Here is a 13,353-nt window from a genome sequence, read left to right on the forward strand (position 1 = left end):
CTTATGGACATTTCTACTTTCTGAGCAACCTAGGCTTCACCCTAGGGCGTTGCCCCAACAGACTGAATAGTTAGGGCCTTAGAAGTCAACGCCCGAACCATAAAACGCAAAAAAAAAAACAATAGTGTTTCCATCATATAACAGGAATAATTGCAACCAGTTTGAAAGTGATGACCTATTCTACGTTCCGGGCAACCTAGGCTTCACTCTATGGCGTGGCTCCACCAGATCGAATAGTTAGTGCCTTAGAAGTCAACGCCAGAAGCATAAAATACAATATAAATACAACAGTTTTTCCATCGTATAAAACGATTAATTGCAACCAGTATGAAACTTATGGACATTTCTACTTTCCGAGCAACCTAGGCTTCACCCTAGGGCGTTGATACAACAGATTGAATAGTTAGGGCCTTAGAAGTCAACGCCCGAACCATAAATTGCAAAAAAAATACAACAGTGTTTCCATCATATATCAGGAATAATTGCAACCAGTTTGAAATTGATGGCCAATTCTACGTTCCGGGCTACCTAGGCATCACTCTATTGCGTTGCTCCACCAGATCGAATAGTTAGTGCCTTAGAAGTCAACGCCAGAAGCATAAAATACAATATAAATACAACAGTTTTTCCATCGTATAAAACGAATAATTGCAACCAGTATGAAACTTATGGACATTTCTACTTTCCGAGCAACCTAGGCTTCACCCTAGGGCGTTGGTCCAACAGATTGAATAGTTAGGGCCTTAGAAGTCAACGCCCGAAGCATAAAATGCAATAAAAATACAACAGTGTATCCATCACATAACAGGAATAATTGCAACCAGTTTGAAGGCGATGGCCAATTCTACGTTCCGGGCAACCTAGGCTTCACTCCAGGGCGTTGCTCCACCTGATCGAATAGTTAGTGCCTTAGAAGTCAACGCCAGAAGCATAAAATACAATATAAATACAACAGTTTTTCCATCGTATAAAACGAATAATTGCAACCAGTATGAAACTTATGGTCATTTCTGCTTTCCCAGCAACCTAGGCTTCACCCTAGGGCGTTGCTCCAACAGATTGAATAGTTAGGACCTTAGAAGTCAACGCCCGAAGCATAAAATGCAATAAAAATACAACAGTGTATCCATCACATAACAGGAATAATTGCAACCAGTTTGAAAGCGATGGCCAATTCTACGTTCCGGGCAACCTAGGCTTCACTCCAGGGCGTTGCTCCACCTGATCGAATAGTTAGTGCCTTAGAAGTCAACGCCAGAAGCATAAAATACAATATAAATACAACAGTTTTTCCATCGTATAAAACGAATAATTGGAACCAGTATGAAACTTATGGTCATTTCTACTTTCCGAGCAACCTACGCTTCACCCTAGGGCGTTGCTCCAACAGATTGAATAGTGAGGACCTTAGAAGTCAACGCCCTAACCATAAAATGCAAAAAAAATACAACAGTGTTTCCATCATATAACAGGAATAATTGCAACCAGTTTGAAAGTGATGGCCAATTCTACGTTCCGGGCAACCTAGGTATCACTCCAGGCCGTTGCTCCACCAGACCGAATAGTTACGACCTAAGAAGTCAACGCCAGAAGCATAAAATACGATATAAATACAACAGCTTTTCCATCGTATAAAACGAATAATTGCAACCAGTATGAAACATATGGTCATTTCTACTTTCCGAGCAAGCTAGGCTTCACCCTAGGGCGTTGGTCCAACAGATTGAACAGTTAGGGCCTTAGAAGTCAACGCCCGAAGCATAAAATGCAATAAAAATGCAACAGTGTATCCATCACACAACAGGAATAATTGCAACCAGTTTGAAAGCGATGGCCAATTCTACGTTCCGGGCAACCTAGGCTTCACTCCAGGGCGTTGCTCCACCTGATCGAATAGTTAGTGCCTTAGAAGTCAACGCCAGAAGCATAAAATACAATATAAATACAACAGTTTTTCCATCGTATAAAACGAATAATTGGAACCAGTATGAAACTTATGGTCATTTCTACTTTCCGAGCAACCTACGCTTCACCCTAGGGCGTTGCTCCAACAGATTGAATAGTTAGGACCTTAGAAGTCAACGCCCTAACCATAAAATGCAAAAAAAATACAACAGTGTTTCCATCATATAACAGGAATAATTGCAACCAGTTTGAAAGTGATGGCCAATTCTACGTTCCGGGCAACCTAGGCTTCATTCCAGGGCGTTGCTCCACCTGATCGAATAGTTAGTGCCTTACGAGTCAACGCCAGAAGCATAAAATACAATATAAATACAACAGTTTTTCCACCGTATAAAACGAATAATTGCAACCAGTATGAAACTTATGGTCATTTCTACTTTCCGAGCAACCTAGGCTTCACCCTAGGGCGTTGCTCCAACAGATTGAATAGTTAGGGCCTTAGAAGTCAACGCCCGAAACATAAAATGCAAAAAAAATACAACAGTGTATCCATCACATAACAGGAATAATTGCAACCAGTTTGAAAGCGATGGCCAATTCTACGTTCCGGGCAACCTAGGCTTCACTCCAGGGCGTTGCTCCACCTGATCGAATAGTTAGTGCCTTAGAAGTCAACGCCAGAAGCATAAAATATGATATAAATACAACAGCTTTTCCATCGTATAGAACGAATAATTGCAACCAGTATGAAACTTATGGTCATTTCAACTTTCCGAGCAACCTAGGCTTCACCCTAGGGCGTTCCTCCAACGGATTGAATAGTTAGGGCCTTAGAAGTCAACGCCCGAACCATAAAATGCAAAAAAAATACAGCAGTGTTTCCATCACATAACAGGTATAATTGCAACCAGTTTGAAATTGATGGCCAATTCTACGTTCCGGGCAACCTAGGCATCACTCTATTGCGTTGCTCCACCAGATCGAATAGTTAGTGCCTTAGATGTCAACGCCAGAAGCATAAAATACGATATAAATACAACAGTTTTTCCATCGTATAAAACGAATAATTGCAGCCAGTATGAAACTTATGGACATTTCTACTTTCCGAGCAACCTAGCCTTCACCCTAGGGCGTTGCTCCAACAGATTGAATAGTTAGGGCCTTAGAAGTCAACGCCCGAACCATAAATTGCAAAAAAAATAAAACAGTGTTTCCATCATATATCAGGAATAATTGCAACCAGTATGAAAGTGATGGCCAATTCTACGTTCCGGGCAACCTAGGTTTCACTCCAGGGCGTTGCTCCACCAGACCGAATAGTTACGGCCTAAGAAATCAACGCCAGAAGCATAAAACACGATATAAATACAACTGCTTTTCCATCGTATAAAACGAATAATTGCAACCAGTATGAAACTTATGGTCATTTCTACTTTCCGAGCAAGGTAGGCTTCACCCTAGGGCGTTGGTCCAACAGATTGAATAGTCAGGGGATTAGAAGTCTACGCCCGAAGCATAAAATGCCATAAAAGTACTACAGTGTTTCCATCATATATCAGGAATAATTGCAACCAGTTCGAAAGTGATGGCTAATTCTACGTTCCGGACAACCTACGTTTCACTCCAGGGCGTTGCTCCACCAGACCGAATATTTACGGCCTAAGAAGTCAACGCCAGAAGCATAAAATACGATATAAATACAACAGCTTTTCCATCGTATAAAACGAATAATTGCAACCAGTATGAAACATATGGTCATTTCTACTTTCCGAGCAAGATAGGCTTCACCCTAGGGCGTTGGTCCAACAGATTGAATAGTTAGGGCCTTAGAAGTCAACGCCCGAAGCATGAAATGCAATAAAAATACAACAGTGTATCCATCATATAACAGGTATAATTGCAACCAGTTTGAAAGCGATGGCCAATTCTACGTTCCGGGCAACCTAGGCTTCACTGTAGGGCGTTGCTCCACCAGATCGAAAAGTTAGTGCCTTAGAAGTCAACGCCCGAAGCATAAAATGCAATAAAAATACAACAGTGTATCCATCATATAACAGGAATAATTGCAACCAGTTTGAGAGCGATGGCCAATTCTACGTTCCGGCCAACCTAGGCTTCATTCCAGGGCGTTGCTCCACCTGATCGAATAGTTAGTGCCTTAGAAGTCAGCGCCAGAAGCATAAAATACAATATAAATACAACAGCTTTCAATCGTATAAAACGAATAATTGCAACCAGTATGAAACTTATGGACATTTCTACTTTCTGAGCAACCTAGGCTTCACCCTAGGGCGTTGCCCCAACAGACTGAATAGTTAGGGCCTTAGAAGTCAACGCCCGAACCATAAAACGCAAAAAAAAAAACAATAGTGTTTCCATCATATAACAGGAATAATTGCAACCAGTTTGAAAGTGATGACCTATTCTACGTTCCGGGCAACCTAGGCTTCACTCTATGGCGTGGCTCCACCAGATCGAATAGTTAGTGCCTTAGAAGTCAACGCCAGAAGCATAAAATACAATATAAATACAACAGTTTTTCCATCGTATAAAACGATTAATTGCAACCAGTATGAAACTTATGGACATTTCTACTTTCCGAGCAACCTAGGCTTCACCCTAGGGCGTTGATACAACAGATTGAATAGTTAGGGCCTTAGAAGTCAACGCCCGAACCATAAACTGCAAAAAAAATACAACAGTGTTTCCATCATATATCAGGAATAATTGCAACCAGTTTGAAATTGATGGCCAATTCTACGTTCCGGGCTACCTAGGCATCACTCTATTGCGTTGCTCCACCAGATCGAATAGTTAGTGCCTTAGAAGTCAACGCCAGAAGCATAAAATACAATATAAATACAACAGTTTTTCCATCGTATAAAACGAATAATTGCAACCAGTATGAAACTTATGGACATTTCTACTTTCCGAGCAACCTAGGCTTCACCCTAGGGCGTTGGTCCAACAGATTGAATAGTTAGGGCCTTAGAAGTCAACGCCCGAAGCATAAAATGCAATAAAAATACAACAGTGTATCCATCACATAACAGGAATAATTGCAACCAGTTTGAAGGCGATGGCCAATTCTACGTTCCGGGCAACCTAGGCTTCACTCCAGGGCGTTGCTCCACCTGATCGAATAGTTAGTGCCTTAGAAGTCAACGCCAGAAGCATAAAATACAATATAAATACAACAGTTTTTCCATCGTATAAAACGAATAATTGCAACCAGTATGAAACTTATGGTCATTTCTACTTTCCGAGCAACCTAGGCTTCACCCTAGGGCGTTGCTCCAACAGATTGAATAGTTAGGACCTTAGAAGTCAACGCCCTAACCATAAAATGCAAAAAAAATACAACAGTGTTTCCATCATATAACAGGAATAATTGCAACCAGTTTGAAAGTGATGGCCAATTCTACGTTCCGGGCAACCTAGGCTTCACTCTATGGCGTGGCTCCACCAGATCGAATAGTTAGTGCCTTAGAAGTCAACGCCAGAAGCATAAAATACAATATAAATACAACAGTTCTTCCATCGTATAAAACGATTAATTGCAACCAGTATGAAACTTATGGACATTTCTACTTTCCGAGCATCCTAGGCTTCACCCTAGGGCGTTGATACAACAGATTGAATAGTTAGGGCCTTAGAAGTCAACGCCCGAACCATAAATTGCAAAAAAAATACAACAGTGTTTCCATCATATATCAGGAATAATTGCAACCAGTTTGAAATTGATGGCCAATTCTACGTTCCGGGCTACCTAGGCATCACTCTATTGCGTTGCTCCACCAGATCGAATAGTTAGTGCCTTAGAAGTCAACGCCAGAAGCATAAAATACAATATAAATACAACAGTTTTTCCATCGTATAAAACGAATAATTGCAACCAGTATGAAACTTATGGACATTTCTACTTTCCGAGCAACCTAGGCTTCACCCTAGGGCGTTGGTCCAACAGATTGAATAGTTAGGGCCTTAGAAGTCAACGCCCGAAGCATAAAATGCAATAAAAATACAACAGTGTATCCATCACATAACAGGAATAATTGCAACTAGTTTGAAGGCGATGGCCAATTCTACGTTCCGGGCAACCTAGGCTTCACTCCAGGGCGTTGCTCCACCTGATCGAATAGTTAGTGCCTTAGAAGTCAACGCCAGAAGCATAAAATACAATATAAATACAACAGTTTTTCCATCGTATAAAACGAATAATTGCAACCAGTATGAAACTTATGGTCATTTCTACTTTCCGAGCAACCTAGGCTTCACCCTAGGGCGTTGCTCCAACAAATTGAATAGTTAGGACCTTAGAAGTCAACGCCCTAACCATAAAATGCAAGAAAAATACAACAGTGTTTCCATCATATAACAGGAATAATTGCAACCAGTTTGAAAGTGATGGCCAATTCTACGTTCCGGGCAACCTAGGCTTCGCTCTAGGGCGTTGCTCCACCAGATCGAATAGATAGTGCCTTAGAAGTCAACGCCCGAAGCATAAAATGCAATAAGAATACAACAGTGTATCCATCATATAACAGGAATAATTGCAACCAGTTTGAAAGTGATGGCCAATTCCACGTTCCGGGCAACCTAGGCTTCACTCTAGGGCGTTGCTCCAACAGATTGAATAGTTAGGGCCTTAGAAGTCAACGCCCGAACCATAAAATGCAAAAAAAATACAACAGTGTTTCCATCATATAACAGGAATAATTGCAACCAGTTTGAAAGTGAAGGCCAATTCTACGTTCCGGGCAACCTAGGCTTCACTCTATTGCGTTGCTCCACCAGATCGAATAGTTAGTGCCTTAGAAGTCAACGCCAGAAGCATAAAATACAATATAAATACAACAGCTTTCCATCGTATAAAACGAATAATTGCAACCAGTATGAAACTCATGGACATTTCTACTCTCTGAGCAACCTAGGCTTCACCCTAGGACGTTGCTCCAACAGATTGAATAGTTAGGGCCTTAGAAGTCAACGCCCGAACCATAAAACGCAAAAAAAATACAACAGTGTTTCCATCATATAACAGGAATAATTGCAACCAGTTTGAAAGTGGTGGCCAATTGTACGTTCCGGGCCACCTAGGCTTCACTCTATGGCGTGGCTCCACCAGATCGAATAGTTAGTGCCTTAGAAGTCAACGCCAGAAGCATAAAATACAATATAAATACAACAGTTTTTCCATCGTATAAAACGAATAATTGCAACCAGTATGAAACTTATGGACATTTCTACTTTCCGAGCAACCTAGGCTTCACCCTAGGGCGTTGGTCCAACAGATTGAATAGTTAGGGCCTTAGAAGTCAACGCCCGAAGCATAAAATGCAATAAAAATACAACAGTGTATCCATCACATAACAGGAATAATTGCAACCAGTTTGAAGGCGATGGCCAATTCTACGTTCCGGGCAACCTAGGCTTCACTCCAGGGCGTTGCTCCACCTGATCGAATAGTTAGTGCCTTAGAAGTCAACGCCAGAAGCATAAAATACAATATAAATACAACAGTTTTTCCATCGTATAAAACGAATAATTGCAACCAGTATGAAACTTATGGTCATTTCTACTTTCCGAGCAACCTAGGCTTCACCCTAGGGCGTTGCTCCAACAGATTGAATAGTTAGGACCTTAGAAGTCAACGCCCTAACCATAAAATGCAAAAAAAATACAACAGTGTTTCCATCATATAACAGGAATAATTGCAACCAGTTTGAAAGTGATGGCCAATTCTACGTTCCGGGCAACCTAGGCTTCACTCTATGGCGTGGCTCCACCAGATCGAATAGTTAGTGCCTTAGAAGTCAACGCCAGAAGCATAAAATACAATATAAATACAACAGTTCTTCCATCGTATAAAACGATTAATTGCAACCAGTATGAAACTTATGGACATTTCTACTTTCCGAGCATCCTAGGCTTCACCCTAGGGCGTTGATACAACAGATTGAATAGTTAGGGCCTTAGAAGTCAACGCCCGAACCATAAATTGCAAAAAAAATACAACAGTGTTTCCATCATATATCAGGAATAATTGCAACCAGTTTGAAATTGATGGCCAATTCTACGTTCCGGGCTACCTAGGCATCACTCTATTGCGTTGCTCCACCAGATCGAATAGTTAGTGCCTTAGAAGTCAACGCCAGAAGCATAAAACACAATATAAATACAACAGTTTTTCCATCGTATAAAACGAATAATTGCAACCAGTATGAAACTTATGGACATTTCTACTTTCCGAGCAACCTAGGCTTCACCCTAGGGCGTTGGTCCAACAGATTGAATAGTTAGGGCCTTAGAAGTCAACGCCCGAAGCATAAAATGCAATAAAAATACAACAGTGTATCCATCACATAACAGGAATAATTGCAACTAGTTTGAAGGCGATGGCCAATTCTACGTTCCGGGCAACCTAGGCTTCACTCCAGGGCGTTGCTCCACCTGATCGAATAGTTAGTGCCTTAGAAGTCAACTCCAGAAGCATAAAATACAATATAAATACAACAGTTTTTCCATCGTATAAAACGAATAATTGCAACCAGTATGAAACTTATGGTCATTTCTACTTTCCGAGCAACCTAGGCTTCACCCTAGGGCGTTGCTCCAACAAATTGAATAGTTAGGACCTTAGAAGTCAACGCCCTAACCATAAAATGCAAGAAAAATACAACAGTGTTTCCATCATATAACAGGAATAATTGCAACCAGTTTGAAAGTGATGGCCAATTCTACGTTCCGGGCAACCTAGGCTTCGCTCTAGGGCGTTGCTCCACCAGATCGAATAGATAGTGCCTTAGAAGTCAACGCCCGAAGCATAAAATGCAATAAGAATACAACAGTGTATCCATCATATAACAGGAATAATTGCAACCAGTTTGAAAGTGATGGCCAATTCCACGTTCCGGGCAACCTAGGCTTCACTCTAGGGCGTTGCTCCAACAGATTGAATAGTTAGGGCCTTAGAAGTCAACGCCCGAACCATAAAATGCAAAAAAAATACAACAGTGTTTCCATCATATAACAGGAATAATTGCAACCAGTTTGAAAGTGAAGGCCAATTCTACGTTCCGGGCAACCTAGGCTTCACTCTATTGCGTTGCTCCACCAGATCGAATAGTTAGTGCCTTAGAAGTCAACGCCAGAAGCATAAAATACAATATAAATACAACAGCTTTCCATCGTATAAAACGAATAATTGCAACCAGTATGAAACTTATGGACATTTCTACTCTCTGAGCAACCTAGGCTTCACCCTAGGACGTTGCTCCAACAGATTGAATAGTTAGGGCCTTAGAAGTCAACGCCCGAACCATAAAACGCAAAAAAAATACAACAGTGTTTCCATCATATAACAGGAATAATTGCAACCAGTTTGAAAGTGGTGGCCAATTGTACGTTCCGGGCCACCTAGGCTTCACTCTATGGCGTGGCTCCACCAGATCGAATAGTTAGTGCCTTAGAAGTCAACGCCAGAAGCATAAAATACAATATAAATGCAACAGTTTTTCCATCGTATAAAACGAATAATTGCAACCAGTATGAAACTTATGGTCATTTCAACTTTCCGAGCAACCTAGGCTTCACCCTAGAGCGTTGCTCCAACGGATTGAATAGTTAGGGCCTTAGAAGTTAACGCCCGAACCATAAAATGCAAAAAAAATACAACAGTGTTTCCATCATATATCAGGAATAATTGCAACCAGTATGAAAGTGATGGCCAATTCTACGTTCCGGGCAACCTAGGTTTCACACCAGGGCGTTGCTCCACCAGACCGAATAGTTACGGCCTAAGAAGTCAACGCCAGAAGCATAAAATACGATATAAATACAACAGCTTTTCCGTCGTATAAAACGAATAATTGCAAGCAGTATGAAACTTATGGTCATTTCTACTTTCCGAGCAAGCTAGGCTTCACTCTAGGGCGTTGGTCCAACAGATTGAATAGTTAGGGCCTTAGAAGTCTACGCCCGAAGCATAAAATGCAATAAAAATACAACAGTGTTTCCATCATATAACAGGAATAATTGCAACCAGTTTGAAAGTGATGGCCAATTCTACGTTCCGGGCAACCTAGGCTTCACTCTAGGGCGTTGCTCCACCAGATCGAATAGTTAGTGCCTTAGAAGTCAACGCCAAAAGCATAAAATACCATATAAATACAACAGTTTTTCCATCGTATAAAACGTATATTGCAACCAGTATGAAACTTATGGTCATTTCTACTTTCCGAGCAACCTAGGCTTCACCCTAGGGCGTTGCCCCAACAGACTGAATAGTTAGGGCCTTAGAATTCAACGCCCGAACCATAAAACGCAAAAAAAAAACAATAGTGTTTCCATTATATAACAGGAATAATTGCAACCAGTTTGAAAGTGATGGCCTATTCTACGTTCCGGGCAACCTAGGCTTCACTCTATGGCGTGGCTCCACCAGATCGAATAGTTGGTGCCTTAGAAGTCAACGCCAGAAGCATAAAATACAATATAAATACAACAGTTCTTCCATCGTATAAACCGAATAATTGCAACCAGTAAGAAACGTATGGTCATTTCAACTTTCCGAGCAACCTAGGCTTCACCCTAGGGCGTTCCTCCAACGGATTGAATAGGTAGGGCGTTAGAAGTCAACGCCCGAACCATAAAATGCAAAAAAAATACAGCAGTGTTTCCATCATATAACAGGTATAATTGCAACCAGTTTGAAATTGATGGCCAATTCTACGTTCCGGGCAACCTAGGCATCACTCTATTGCGTTGCTCCACCAGATCGAATAGTTAGTGCCTTAGATGTCAACGCCAGAAGCATAAAATACAATATAAATACAACAGTTTTTCCATCGTATAAAACGATTAATTGCAACCAGTATGAAACTTATGGACATTTCTACTTTCCGAGCAACCTAGGCTTCACCCTAGGGCGTTGATACAACAGATTGAATAGTTAGGACCTTAGAAGTCAACGCCCGAACCATAAATTGCAAAAAAAATACAACAGTGTTTCCATCATATATCAGGAATAATTGCAACCAGTATGAAAGTGATGGCCAATTCTACGTTCCGGGCAACCTAGGTTTCACTCCAGGGCGTTGCTCCACCAGACCGAATAGTTACGGCCTAAGAAATCAACGCCAGAAGCATAAAATACGATATAAATACAACTGCTTTTCCATCGTATAAAACGAATAATTGCAACCAGTATGAAACTTATGGTCATTTCTACTTTCCGAGCAAGGTAGGCTTCACCCTAGGGCGTTGATCCAACAGATTGAATAGTCAGGGGATTAGAAGTCTACGCCCGAAGCATAAAATGCAATAAAAGTACTACAGTACTTCCATCATATATCAGGAATAATTGCAACCAGTTTGAAAGTGATGGCTAATTCTACGTTCCGGACAACCTACGTTTCACTCCAGGGCGTTGCTCCACCAGACCGAATATTTACGGCCTAAGAAGTCAACGCCAGAAGCATAAAATACGATATAAATACAACAGCTTTTCCATCGTATAAAACAAATAATTGCAACCAGTATGAAACATATGGTCATTTCTACTTTCCGAGCAAGATAGGCTTCACCCTAGGGCGTTGGTCCAACAGATTGAATAGTTAGGGCCTTAGAAGTCAACGCCCGAAGCATAAAATGCAATAAAAATACAACAGTGTATCCATCATATAACAGGTATAATTGCAACCAGTTTGAAAGCGATGGCCAATTCTACGTTCCGGGCAACCTAGGCTTCACTGTAGGGCGTTGCTCCACCAGATCGAAAAGTTAGTGCCTTAGAAGTCAACGCCCGAAGCATAAAATGCAATAAAAATACAACAGTGTATCCATCATATAACAGGAATAATTGCAACCAGTTTGAAAGCGATGGCCAATTCTACGTTCCGGCCAACCTAGGCTTCATTCCAGGGCGTTGCTCCACCTGATCGAATAGTTAGTGCCTTAGAAGTCAACGCCAGAAGCATAAAATACAATATAAATACAACAGCTTTCAATCGTATAAAACGAATAATTGCAACCAGTATGAAACTTATGGACACTTCTACTTTCTGAGCAACCTAGGCTTCACCCTAGGGCGTTGCCCCATCAGACTGAATAGTTAGGGCCTTAGAAGTCAACGCCCGAACCATAAAACGCAAAAAAAAAACAATAGTGTTTCCATCATATAACAGGAATAATTGCAACCAGTTTGAAAGTGATGGCCTATTCTACGTTCCGGGCAACCTAGGCTTCACTCTATGGCGTGGCTCCACCAGATCGAATAGTTAGTGCCTTAGAAGTCAACGCCAGAAGCATAAAATAGAATATAAATACAACAGTTCTTCCATCGTATAAACCGAATAATTGCAACCAGTATGAAACTTATGGTCATTTCAACTTTCCGAGCAACCTAGGCTTCACCCTAGGGCGTTGCTCCAACGGATTGAATAGTTAGGGCCTTAGAAGTCAACGCCCGAACCATAAAATGCAAAAAAAATACAGCAGTGTTTCCATCATATAACAGGTATAATTGCAACCAGTTTTAAATTGATGGCCAATTCTACGTTCCGGGCTACATAGGCATCACTCTATTGCGTTGCTCCACCAGATCGAATAGTTAGTGCCTTAGAAGTCAACGCCAGAAGCATAAAATACAATATAAATACAACATGTTTTCCATCGTATAAAACGAATAATTGCAAACAGTATGAAACTTATGGACATTTCTACTTTCCGAGCAACCTAGGCTTCACCCTAGGGCGTTGCTCCAACAGATTGAATAGTTAGGGCCTTAGAAGTCAACGCCCGAACCATAAAATGCAAAAAAAAATACAACAGTGTTTCCACCATATTTCATGAATAATTGCAACCAGTATGAAAGTGAAGGCCAATTCTACGTTCCGGGCAACCTAGGTATCACTCCAGGCCGTTGCTCCACCAGACCGAATTGTTACGACCTAAGAAGTCAACGCCAGAAGCATAAAATACGATATAAATACAACAGCTTTTCCATCGTATAAAACGAATAATTGCAACCAGTATGAAACATATGGTCATTTCTACTTTCCGAGCAAGCTAGGCTTCACCCTAGGGCGTTGGTCCAACAGATTGAATAGTTAGGGCCTTAGAAGTCAACGCCCGAAGCATAAAATGCAATAAAAATACAACAGTGTATCCATCACATAACAGGAATAATTGCAACCAGTTTGAAAGCGATGGCCAATTCTACGTTCCGGGCAACCTAGGCTTCACTCCAGGGCGTTGCTCCACCTGATCGAATAGTTAGTGCCTTAGAAGTCAACGCCAGAAGCATAAAATACAATATAAATACAACAGTTTTTCCATCGTATAAGACGAATAATTGGAACCAGTATGAAACTTATGGTCATTTCTACTTTCCAAGCAACCTACGCTTCACCCTAGGGCGTTGCTCCAACAGATTGAATAGTTAGG

The sequence above is a fragment of the Calliopsis andreniformis genome, unplaced genomic scaffold (genome assembly GCF_051401765.1).
Source record: "Calliopsis andreniformis isolate RMS-2024a unplaced genomic scaffold, iyCalAndr_principal scaffold0004, whole genome shotgun sequence".
NCBI classification, from domain to species: domain Eukaryota; kingdom Metazoa; phylum Arthropoda; class Insecta; order Hymenoptera; family Andrenidae; genus Calliopsis; species Calliopsis andreniformis.